At 40.5% G+C, this 13557-nt stretch overlaps 1 pseudogene; it reads left to right on the forward strand.

Annotated features, from left to right (window-relative positions):
- The first annotated feature begins 12394 nt into the window (after nucleotides 1-12394).
- Nucleotides 12395-13280, forward strand: LOC109562593 (large ribosomal subunit protein uL18 pseudogene; annotated as a pseudogene).
- Nucleotides 13281-13557: the final 277 nt, after the last annotated feature.

Below are 13557 nucleotides of genomic sequence, written 5' to 3' on the forward strand. Positions count from 1 at the left end.
CTGGAAAATCCCATGGACGGAGGAGTCTGTGAGGCTACAGTCCAGGGGGTCGCAAAGAGTCGGACACGACTGAGTGACTCCACTTTTATACGAAAAAAATCTATAACAGATAAATCTATATAGGCAGAAAGTACAAAGAGTTGCCAGAGGCTGGGGAAGGAGGTAGCATGGAGTGACTGCTAACATGTATGGAGTTTCTTTTGAGGATCATGAAAATGTTCTGTAATTAGATAGTAACAAGAGTTGCACAACTTTGTGAATATATTAAAAACCACTGAGTAGAACACTTTTAAATAGTGATTATTATAATACATAAATTATACATTAATAAAACTAAACAATTTTTAAGGTAACTGTTATGGATCAATATCTGTGAAAGGAAGGAGGAAGAAGCAGAACTTTGCAGAGGAAGAACCTGAACTGTGATGCAGGCCCAGCAAAGCCCCAGCTAACCAGACTGGGAGCTCTGGAGTGAATGGTGCCCATTAGTGTCTCACATGAGGCGGAAATAGCACAGCCGTTATACTTCCACCTCACTCAGTCACTGGATGTGGGTCACCCTGGGGAGGATGTGGCCTCAGGTAAGGTGTCACACTGCTGCTGAAGCAGACCCTGCCGACAGTGGTCAGCTGTCTGCTGACCCACTTGCTGGAGTTGAGCAATAAGACTTTCTTAGGAGGGAGTCTGAGTGTAAACATCCTGCAGGTCACTAGTGAAAGAATGTGATACTTGTTCCAGAAAGGAAAGAGAAAATGATAGGGGAAAAAAAAAGGAGTGAGTGACACACAGCCAGTGAGATGGCAAAAAGCCCTATAGTGTGCAATGGTGTGTGTGTATGTGTGTGTGTGTGTGTGTGTTAGTCACTCAGACATGTCCGATTCTTTGCCACCCCATGGACTGTAGCCCACCAGGCTCCTCTGTCCATGGAATTCTCCAGACAAGAATACTGGAGTGGGTTGCCATTTCCTTCTCCAAGTGTGCAATGGTATTCCTCCTCATAACTCTTCACATCTTCACCTACGGTAAGGTACAAAGTATAGACCCTTAACCTTTTGCCAAATAAATAATTCTAACACTCTACCTTTCTGTTCTTATATTCTCATTTCTTTGAGAGACTCAGCTATTTGAAGCAATTATTCAACTAAAATTTTTTTAAAGTTTTGCAGGACAGAAGCACATCTCTTTATTCCTTCTTTCCACAGACTTGCTAAAAGTCATTAACACTGTGGCATAATTTATGAATTAGGGTCAACACTATGCTTAAAATTTGTAAATAATGATGAACAAAGGAAGTGGTGAAAGAAAAAACAAGACAAACTCTACCACCAAAACTAAATTGGACTTACATCAGGAGTTTCATCCACAAGTTTTTCATATAAAGCACACCTGGAAACGCCACAAGAAAGACTGTATTTCACATAATGCATCTGGTTAACACAAGAGCAGTGGGAAAACCAGCAGGGAAAATGTAAACCCAGACATCTAATAATAACAACTTATTTTTGCAAAATTACTTTCTATATATCATCCCATTTAGTCCTCTCAACAACTCCCTAAAGACGGAAGATCGGAATTATTATTATAATCATCATTTATAATTAAGTCAACTGACATTCAGAGTTTAAGTGATTGGCTTAAGTTTACATAGCAATGAAGCAATGTTACCAGAACTTTACATAGAATGAGTGACTCCAAAAGCAATACTCTTTGCATGACTATACCATTCTATAGCACAACTACCACCATCTCCTTACCCTCCCTGCCCAGAGAGGTAACCACAAGTGGACAGAGAGAAACCTGTCCAGCAATTCAAATGCATTTCTCATAAGGCAACATCCATTTGAGGATTAACTTCTTAGTGGAAGTTTTCCATTAATTAGCGTGGCTTTCAACCAACAAACATGGGTGTCCCTAGTGGCTCAGATGGTAAAGAATCTGCCTGCAATGTGGGAGGCTGGGTTCAATCTCTGGGTCAGGAAGATCTCCTGGAGAAGGAAATTGCAACCCACACTAGTATTCTTGCATGGAGAATTCCATGGACAGAGAAACCTGGACAGCTACAGTCCATGGGGTGGCAAAGAGTCGGACATGACTGAGTGACTAACACACTCAACCAACAAACGGAATGAACAGAGCTACCTCAGAAATGCGAGGACTCATTTGTGTGTGGTGTTGAAGAAGTTAAAACAGTAAAACTGCAGACAAACAACGAGTGGCCATTTCCAGTATGGCAGCAAGAGGAATTTTAGATAGCAAGACAGAAGAAGAAAATATTGAATAAAGGGTTTGCATAGAATGCAGTAACATTCAATCCAGGACTTTTCCTTCCCAACAGAAGTCACTACAATAACATCAGGAAATCAAAGGCACTCATGGGCCGTGATAGTGGACGAGGACAAAGTGATACATCCAGCACTGGTATGGATTGTGCAATTAGCAATGAAGAAGATACAATATTCCTTCACAAAAAAATATGTTTGAGAAACTATGTCTCAATCAAGTTAAATGGATTTCTTTACTCTAGGACTTCCCAGGAGGAAAAGAGATTATGCAGCAGTTTGAGAAATGCTGAATTCAAGCAATAAAATACAGTTGGTGTCATTTATAACAACTGCAGAGAAAAATGAATCGTTCTGGACAACTAGTTCAAGTAAGAAAAATACATGGCTTGTTTGCCTTCATTCTCCCTCCTGCCCCCATCGCAAGCAGAACTAGTCACTGCACTCTGCCACTGATTATAGATACAGCCCCATAATCTTTAAAACAACACTCCAAGAAGCTGCTACTAGTTAATCATAAATGAATTATCAGCTTTGAAGCAAAAAATTCCGGCATAAACCAGCATGGGATGAAGAAACAGACTAGATACTCCTCAGAGTGCAACAGATGTCAAGGGTCCAGACCAGGAAGACCTGTTAGCTACCTCCCACAGGAAGAGGTAAGGGCCAGAAACCAGATCCCACTTGCCACCGTACCCCCAGCACCTAGTACAGGGCCTGACATGGTAGACTCTATATATGCTTGGTGAATTAATGGGTTAACACCAAAATCACATGGTAGTGATCATTTTACAGTCGGTAGTACTACATAGTCTGTAGTTATATATGTATGTTAGCCATTAGGAAAATGTATAACATTGTTCCCTATTACGGATCCAGTTTCTTTCTCAGTTATTCTTTCTGCTATCCTTCTAAGGACCCTGATAAAGAACCTTATCCAGTATGGTTTAAGAAGCACCAAGAACCACAGATTACAACACCAACAAATCCTGGTATGAATTCTGAATCTACATTTATTTGCTATATAAACTTGAGAAAATTACTTGACCTCTCCAAGTGTCAGTGTCTTCAACTGTAAAAAGAGGATAATAATATCTACCTTGTAGGGTTGTTTTAAGAATTAGGGACTTATACAAAGCACCTAATACAGTTCCTGGATCTCTTTCTACTTATGCCTCTCCTTGTTTCCAAAAGGATGGAAAGTGGTTTTTAAAAAGTAACCTAAGATCAACTAAGTTAGTTTAAAATAAGTAAAAAAATTCAGAGCAAAGGGAAAACAATAGTAAAAAACAGAGTAAAATTAGGAACGTGCCTACTTGCACACAGTAGGCATAAAGTAAAAACGTGGGTGGTAGGGGTAAGAGTTTGTACTGTTAGGCATCATTGCTGCTGTCATTATCTCTGCCTGGGGATTCCAGTCTTCCTTCAATTGTCAAGTAGAGACTAGCTCTACTAAATCGTAAACATAATGTAAAACTTCAATAGTTAAAACACTGTGTCACTGGTACATGAATAGACCAATAGAACAAAACAAAATGGCCATATGAGATGTAGTATATGATAAAGTTGCATATGTATGTGCTTAAAGTTTATGATAAAGTTTAGTATATGATAAATTTGCCAGATTTTGAAAACCTCAGATATAGATGTATAAACTAAAGCAATGAAACATTAAGAAATTTACCAAGTTCACACAGCTAGTAAATTGTACAATGGGGATTTGAATGTTGGCCTTCTGATTCCAGAGTTCACTTTATTAACCACTAAACAAGAATATTAATTTTAAAAGCCAAAGTTCAGACAAATAAATACAATATTCTAATTTTGGTGTTAAAAAAAAAGGGAGAAAGAAAAAAACTATGTTTGCTTGTATACGCATTCAAAATTCTGAAAGGACACACAAGAAACTAATAGCCATAGTTACTTTTGGATAGCATGGGGCTGGACAGAAGAGTAATGGGGGTTAGGGGAGATAGATAAATAGATAGATATACATACCAATTTATTTCAAAATATATGCATATATATTTGAACTATATGAATGTATAACCTGATCCAAAATTAAAATACAAAAACAGAAAGAAAATGCTTGTCTGAGCAAACCTTTTCAGACCCTCTTCCAAACACAGTAAGCCCACCCCTCTTCCATGTTCCTGTATCACCTGTTCCTACATTTTTTCTGACACATATCACATTGCACTGCCCTCATCTATGCTCCATTACCCTGGTCACCTAGGCCCCACCAAGTTCTGAGATCTTCTAAGGCAAGACTCTATTTCTTTCATTCTTGTAGCCCCAGTACATAGTACAGTCCCTGATGTATGGCACACATCCAGCTCATGGGGAACTGAAAGTCAGAAAAAGAGAAGAAAGAGGTCAGGCCGACCAGTCAACTTTGTGGTATTAGCACTCTGGAAAGGAGAATCAACAGGGGCCTTCATGTAAAAATGGGAATCTGAGGAGGAAGTGAGGAGAGAGGAAAATACAGCAACCCTTGCAGAAAAAGGTATAGCTAACCAACTAAGGCAAAGGGGTAAAAGGGGTACTTTGGGCCAGTGCTAATCAAGGGTAAATGAAGAAGGTGAACTTCCAACTGAAAAAGAGATGAAGGGTGAAACCAACCCTGGAAGAGCAGAGAACGGAGCACAAGACTGAGGCCTAGAAGCGAGTACTTCCAGCCGCAAGAGATTCAGCTGAAGACTCTTTAGCCCTCTGATGACTGAAAAGAGGGCAGAGGACATGTGAAAGATTCTCAATTTGTATATGCCAACCACACATTTGGTCTGTTGCTTTCTGTTCATTTAAACTCTTTGCATACAGTACAGGGAACTTGGTGCTCTGTGGTGACCTAAACGGAAAGGAAATCCAAAAAAGAGAGGACATCTGTATACATGTGGCTGATTCACTTTGCTGTACAGCAGAAACTGACAAAGCAGTGTAAAGCAATTATATACTCTGATAAAACAAAACAAACAAAAACCAAAAAACCTCTTTGTATACATTTATCTGAGGGCTGAATGAAGATTCAGGAATTGAGTCAAGGATATATTCTCCCCAGCAGAATAAATCCCAAATTTCACAGACAGCAGTCAGACCACTCTCATCCCTGCAAAAACTGGGCTTCTGTGGATAACTGTGCATATCCTGAAACTATGATCCACAGGAATATTTAATTACTTGATTGTGTTAATCATCGCAACTGCACTTTTTTTTTTCCCAAGCCACTTGGCTTGCAGGATCTTAGTACCCCAACCAGAGACTGAATCTGGGTCCTGGCAAGGAAAGTACAAAGTCCTAACCACTGGACCACAAAAAGAATTCCCACTAGTCCTTATTTTAGATACAGGCACTTGGAATACGTGGAAGTGACATGAAAAAATGTCTGCAGTTTGTTTCAAAAAAAAATAACAAGGGCTTCCCTGGTGACTCAGTGGTGAAGAGTCCACCTGCCAATGCAAGAGACTCAGGTTCCATTCCTGGTCCAGGAAGATTCCACAGCCATGGAGCAACTAAGCCTCTGAACCACAACTATTGAGCCTGTGTTCTAGAGCCTGGGAGCCGCAACTACTGAGTCCACCTGCCACAACTATTAAAGCCCACGTGCCTAGAGCTGGTGCTCCGAAACCAAAGAAAAGCCCGAGCAGCAATGAAGACCCTAGCACAAAAACAAACAAATAAAATCATTCTTTAAATAATATTAAATTTTTTTTTAAATAACAGTTATTTGTAAAACTAGAAGCCTGGATTGTCCAAATGATAGAGTTTAGGAAGGGAATGCACTTTATAAGGGTACTTCCCTTTAAGACACAAACCAATTAAATGAAAAACTAAATTCCTTCCTAAGTACAGGAAATGTTTGCAGAAGAAATTTTATTTCATTCCTTCAGCCCTAACTGGCATTAGCAAATACTGCAAAGTAATTAAAGAGGTCATTAAGAAGGAACTAGAAACACCTTTCAACGCTATGAGAAAGAAAACAGAAAAAGAAAAAAAAAAAGACATCTTAATTATATTCTGCCACCTAGTGACAAAGGAAATTTAACATACTTGCTTAGCCAGGCTCTGAGAACAGAGAGCGGCCCTCCATCACCTGGAGGCCAGAGCATGGTTCCCCACAAGCTTTTGGTCCACCGTCGTCCTCTCTGCTTCGCCCAGAACTTCAGAAGACATTGCAAATACCTCAACAGCCAAGGAAGCTGTTCAGTCTGGGGCTGATAGACATCATGCGGAGCCCAAAGGCCCAACCTCTGTCACTCAACAGGGTCCACTGGTCCCTCTGCTACCTCCTGCCAGTTGCCAAGGGCTTCGAGGGTAAGCAGCAGAAGACTGAAAAAGACACGCTGAAATTGGCCATTTTCATCCTGAGGTTCCACCATCAGGAAGGAGAAGTGGAAATATTAGTCTATTATCTCCTCACGAAATGGCATAACTTTCACTCACAAATCTTCCTGCTCATACAAGACGCTGACACGAAAACTCCTACTCATTCCCGAATATGAACTGAAGGAACGTATGTTTTAAAGGGGCATTCAGTACACGACTGTGCACGCTTTCTCTGAGAAGCTTTTCGTCAGCTGAGCTTCGTCCACTGAAGAGGCTCCTGGTACTGCACTGCGAGGCTGGTAGCCTGGAAGGTGGGGGCGGAGCCAGTAGAAATGTGGCCGCTCTGGCTGGCGCTCGGGACCATAGAGATTCTGAACCGGTAACAGAATCTCGACGATTCTTCAGAGGTCCTCAGGTTCTCCTGCCATTTGGTTGGCCGTCTAGGTCCTTTTGCGGAAGACCATCGATGTTATAGCAGTAGCATTTAATAAGGAACTTGATCCTGTACAGAAGCTTTTCGTGGGCAAAGCAATCAGCATTTAAGAAACTTCTTGGCCCAGAGGATAAGCAAAAGCTGGAGAGGGACTTTTCTAAGCTTTCACATGTTTAAGATGAAGTAGACAGGAATATCGGAGAAGGCAATCGCACCCCACTCCAGTACTTTTGCCTGGAAAATCCCATGGACGGAGGAGCCTGGTAGGCTGCAGTCCATGGGGTCGCTAAGAGTCGGACACGACTGAGCGACTTCACTTTCACTTTTCACTTTCATGCATTGGAGAAGGAAATGGCAACCCACTCCAGTGTTCTTGCCTGGAGAATCCCAGGGATGGGGGAGCCTGGTGGGCTGCCGTCTATGGAGTCACACAGAGTCAGACATGACTGAAGCGACTTAGCAGCAGCAGCAGACAGGAATATGTTGCCCAGCTGCAAAAGTGAAGATCCCAAGTTTGAAAACTTAAAAAAAAAAATCCCTTTCCTGAACAAATAACATAAAATTAACCCTGTTGTTTGTTATGTATGGATTCATTGTACAACTGAGTAGTATCAGACTAAACTTGTAAAAACAAAAACGTACATCCAAAGTTATTCATATTAGATTTATTTCTATGCCCCATCTCACCACTTCCAAAAATAAAATTTCAAATTATAAATTAAAGCAGCCAAAACACAAAAGGAGAAATGTAGATGAGATAAATTCCAAGGTAAGAATATTCTGGGAAGAATTTGTTACCAAAATACTATGATATTCCAGGACCTTACTGCTCACATTGTGGTCCCAAGACCAACAGTGTCAATATCTCTTGGAAACTTTTCAGAAATGCAGAATCTCAGGCCCTACCCCAGAACTGCTATATCAGAATCTTCCAACAGGATTCCCAGATGACTTGCATGTACATGAAATTTTTGGAGCACTGATCTAGATTTCCCCCATGAAGACTGAGATACTTTTGAGCATCCTAGTATACAAAGTAAATCAGGTAAAAAGGTAAGCATAACTAGTTCCTCAATGGGAAGCCAAGCATTTAAAGAAATTTATCCTATGGGACCTTAAGAATCAAGTACATAATGACCCAATGGAGAGTGTTCTCAATGTCTTTTTTTTCCTTTGGTGCCAAATGTTGCAGCAAACAGAATTTGGTTATGTCTTATAAATTATTAGTAGTAAAAGCTGAAGGTGTAGTACCAAAGTCTCAGTGATGGCAGTTCTGAAGTGGGGCTAAGCTAATAATTTAAGTCAGAGGTCAGAAAACTTTGTGACCAGCCTTGTAAACAGTTTTATTAGAGCACAGCCATCCTCATTCAATTTCCATATGTCTATAAATGCTTTTACACTATAATGGCAGAGGTAAGTATTTGCAACAGAGACCATATGGTCTGCAAAGCCTAAAATATCTGCCATTTACAGAAAAAAAAAAAAATTGCCAACCTGTGCTCTATATAATTACCCTAGGGAGAACACAGCTTTCAGTCTTCCCAAGAATATCACTTCTCCTAGCCAACTTCTGATAGGAATTAGAAATTATACAGTAATGAGGGCATAAGAATTAATTTGAGGGGTTGGTGGCTGATAAACTGACATTCAAAAAAAAAAAAACCTACACTTGTAAAGTTTTCCAATTTCCATGGTATAAATCACAGTTCCTCAGCTTCACCACTGTTGACATTTTGTGCTAGATAATTCCCAGGTGACACAATGGTAAAGAATCCGTCTGCCAATGCAGGAAACAGGAGAGACTCAGGTTTGATCCCTGGGTCGGGAAGATCCCCTGGAGGAGGGAATAACAGCCCACTCCAGTATTCTTGCCTGGAGAATCCCAGGAATGGCGGGGCCTGGTGGGCTGTCGTCTATGGGGTCGCACAGAGTCAGACACGACTGAAGCGACTTAGCAGCAGCAGCAGCCAGTATTCTTGCCTGGAAAATCCCATGGACAGCAGAGCCTGGCAGGCTACAGACCATAGGGTCACAAAGAATCAAACACGGCTGAAGTGACTTAGCACAGGCACCAGTATTCTTGCCTGGAAAATTCCGTAAACAGAGGAGCCTGGTGGGCTACAGTCCATGGGGGCTCAAAGAGTCAAACATGACTGACCGACTGAACACACAAATACTTTGTTGGCTGCGACAGGGGGTGTGGGGGGGTGGCTGTCTTTCGCATTTTAGGATATTGAACAGCATCCCTGGCTTCTACCCACTAGGTGTCAGTAGCAATCCCCAAGTTGTGATAACAATGTCTCTAGAGATTGCCAAGTGTCCCCAAAAGGGGCAAAATCACTCTCATAGAACTCCTGGTGTTAATACTCTTGCTCTGACCAATTTCAAGCTACCTACTTGACACCACCGACCATGGATGTGGGAAAAGATGTGTACAGTCTCACAAACCAGAGAGAACCATCTCCAGCATACCACTGTGTGACAACATACTTGCACAGGTAGTAATGTCCTTGCCTTATTTTAAAAAAATGAGGTATCTAGGCAGGATTTCCACCTGATTCAAAAGTTACCCTTTTCCCACAGAAATGAAATCTACTAGCAAAATTATTTTTTATTCAGGAAGTGGCCTGGATCCTGCCACACAAAATTATGTCCCACAAAGCATGGTTGAGATTGTTTTGAAATAGAAAATATCCAAAGCAGATGTTAACAGTCACCCCAAGGCTTATTAAAAACTCTCAATAATATATCCCTGAATCATGTGACTTCCCAGTGGATTTGACTGAATGAACTAGCCCCAAGAAAATTAAATGACTGAACTTTTTATATGAACATGGGTCCAGTTTTATTGTAATTATTGTTTTAGTTTTGTTATTTATTTAAATAAATTTGGGGAAATAACTACTAATGAGAGAAACATTAACTTTGCATATTTTACATCAAAAGTACTGACAATGGTTAATTATTCAGAACCAATCACTGAGGCGTTTTTATGGCCATGACATTAAAGCCATATCATCAGCACCCAGGAGAATACTTACCCTCCTCTTCTAGGAGGGCAGGCATCCATATTTATCTACAGTTTGAGACTCATTAGGATGTAAGGCTATTTCTATCAATTCTGAATTCTTTAGGGATATTAGCATGCAGATTTTGTAGAATCAGCAATAATGTAGTGTCTGTATTAAACTCATCAAACTTAGAGTGACACACCAATGGAAGGTCAATAATAGTATTCTTGCCAGACTTCTGCACAATGATCAGGGGGCTACCCGCTCTGCAATTTCCTTTCATCTTCCTAGCTGTGGCCTCCCTGAGTTCCCTGGATGATTAAAGAGACCAAAAGCAGTTTGACTCAGAGAGTCATAAGAATTTTGTCAACTTTGTGATAGCCTTTAGTATCATGTGGTTGACAGTGTGACTGCTTAAACCCATCTCTAAATTAAAGATGTACATATACATGCACACTACACACATTGAATCATCTACAAATTTGAACTTCAACTTCACGCTGGAGACACTACTTTTCAAGGGTCTCATCTGATTATTTCACCTTCTTGTGGGATCTTGGTATCTTGTGACAATTGTTAACATCTGCTCCCAAGTATCAAAAAGTATCCAGGTGGATCTAGGTGCTCCCAATATCTTGGCATCAAGATATTACTTAAGTATTCATATCTTCTCCTACAGCAAGCAATGATAAATGAGATAAATACCAAAATCCATATATGAAGTTTGGGGGAAAAGAAGAATCTCAATTTGAATTAGTACAACTGTAAAAAATATAAAATCTAATTATCATATGTGACCTTATACAGTGATTTTACATACATAAGATGTAAGAGCTATAAATGCACTGTAGGTTATGATTGCAAATCTTCACCTTAATCTCAGTAAGGATAAGTCATCTCAAATCCATTGGAAATATCCTTTGTATACATTACCTCCAACAAATAATGTTGTAGATATCCCTAAAGACCATTTGCTCTGCATATAAAATTCTGTCCTGGAGACTCAAATAAGAATTTTCCTAAAAATGAGACTAGTACAAAAACTGAACAAAAATACAGCAAACCACATGAATAAAAACGGAATTTTGAAGGCTAGAAGGTTTCTGTTTATAAAAATCAAATGGCGTCTATTTTGAGTGTACCTAGATTGAATTGTACTTGAGGAGTTAATGAAAAATGCTTAATAAGGATCAGAGGAAACAAATTTTGGAAAAACAGCAAAATAAAACCTTTATCTAGAGCTTTAAAATAGATTTGAGAGGAATCATTAGCAAACTCCATCAAAAATGTAACACAAGGTCTACAAAATCTCAGGTAGCTGTGATGTCTTCTAGATATCAGTTGAGATCTTTACTTCCACTCTCCCCATAATTATGTTCATTATATATTCTCAAGTCCAAAGTCAAAGTCTTCCAGAATTATATTACTCAACTTTTTGAATGATTGTATCAGTCAGGATAGGTTTTATGGCAATGCTGCTGCTAAGTCACTTCAGTCATGTCCGACTCTGTGCGACCCCATAGACGGCAGCCCACCAGGCTCCCCCGTCCCTGGGATTCTCCAGGCAAGAACACTGGAGTGGGTTGCCATTTCTTTCTCCAATGCAGGAAAGTGAAAAGTGAAAGTGAAGTCACTCAGTCGTGTCCCACTCCGCGACCCCATGGACGGCAGCCCACCAGGCTCCTCCGTCCATGGGATTTTCCAGGCAAGAGTACTGGAGTGGGGTGCCATTGCCTTCTCCTTTATGGCAATAACAACCCCCAAATTTTAGTGACTTAACAAACATTTATTTCTCATCCACGTGATCACAAGTGGGCTGGCAGGAGGTCTCAGCCCACTGTAATCACTCACTCAGATGATAGAAGTTTCATCTCAACATGTGCTTCCATCATCTCCAGAGTAGTGAGAAAGGAACATGTAAACTTCATGCAGCCTCTTGAAGATTCCATCTAGAACTGTCCCATGTCACTCCCATTTGCATTGCATTTGTCAAAGCAAATCTTATTGCTACATCCAATGTCAAGGGGGGTGATGACTCAAAGAAGAACTGGAATAATGGTAAGTGGCCCTAATGACTACCACAGTGACAAGATGTATTTTAGGATATAAATGTCATGACTCTTTGAGTCACCTCTGACTACTTCCCCCTTTAATTATGTAGAATTATGTGTTTGTATAAGGCAGACATAAAGACTTTATATCCCATAAATCCTCATAAACCTCACCAGAAGGACAATTCAAATTGAGCTTCCCACCCTACCCCAGTGCCCCCCACCCCCCCACAGCCAGAGCCATACTGGTCTTGCAACTCAGTGGCAAGCTGCAGTGTCCAAGCTCTGTTCTGCAGGATGGGGTTTGTTAAAGCTGTCAAGAACAAGGCTTACTTCAAGAGATACCAAGTAACGTTCCGAAGACAGCAAGAGGGCAAAACTGACTACTATGCTTGGAAATAACTGGTAATCCAAGATAAAAATAAGTACAGCACACCAAAATACAGAATGATCGTTTGTGTAATGAACAGAGATATCAATGTCAGACTGCTTATGCTGTGTAGAAGGAGACCTGATCATTTGTGCAGCTTATGCTCACAAACTCCTGAAGTATGGTGTGGAGGCTGGCCTGACAAATTATGCTGTGGCACATTGTACTGGCCTGCTGCTGGCCTGCAGGCTTCTGAATAGGTTTGGTATGGACAAAATTTACGAAGGCCAAGTCAAGGTGACTGGAGACGAATACAATGTGGAAAGCATTGATGGTCAACCTGGTGCCTTCACCTGTTACTTCGATGCAGGACTTGCCAGGACTACTATTGGGAATAAAGTTTTGGGGGCCCTTAAGGGAGCTGGCAATGAAGGTTTGTCTATCCCTCACAGTACCAAACGGTTCCCTAGTTATGATCCAGAAAGCAAAGAATTTAGTGCTGAGGTACACTGAAAGCACATCATGGGGCAGAATGCTGCAGATAACATGTGTTATCTGATTGAAGAAGATGAGGGTACTTATAAGAAACAATTCTCTCCATTCATAAAGAACAACATAACTCCATACATGATGGAGGAGATGTATAAAAAAGCTCATGCTGCAATACCAGAGAATCCAGTGTATGAGAAGCCTAAGAAAGAAGTTAAAAAGAAGAGATGGAATCAGCCCAAAATGTCACTTGCCCAGAAGAAAAATAAGGTAGCTCAGAAGAAGGCGAGCTCCTTAGTGCTCAAATGGGCTGCCAAGAGTTAATAAAACAGACCACAAACTTCTATCAAGATTCTTCAGATAAAGACAATAATAAACTTACTGAACAAGCAAAAAAAAAAAACATTGAGCCCCAGTTAGATGCTCTAGGAAACCCAACACTTAAGGGGAGGGTATTACTCAGAATCTTTTGGGATTCAAGAGATAGAAATCCAATTCAAACTAGCATGGGCAAAAACATAACCAAACTCAAAAAGAGCTATGGCATACCAGGCTTCAAAGTGAGACTGGATTTCAGGGCTTAAACACTGTTAGTCTTCCT

Source organism: Bos indicus, chromosome 8 (assembly GCF_029378745.1).
Source record: "Bos indicus isolate NIAB-ARS_2022 breed Sahiwal x Tharparkar chromosome 8, NIAB-ARS_B.indTharparkar_mat_pri_1.0, whole genome shotgun sequence".
Taxonomy (NCBI): domain Eukaryota; kingdom Metazoa; phylum Chordata; class Mammalia; order Artiodactyla; family Bovidae; genus Bos; species Bos indicus.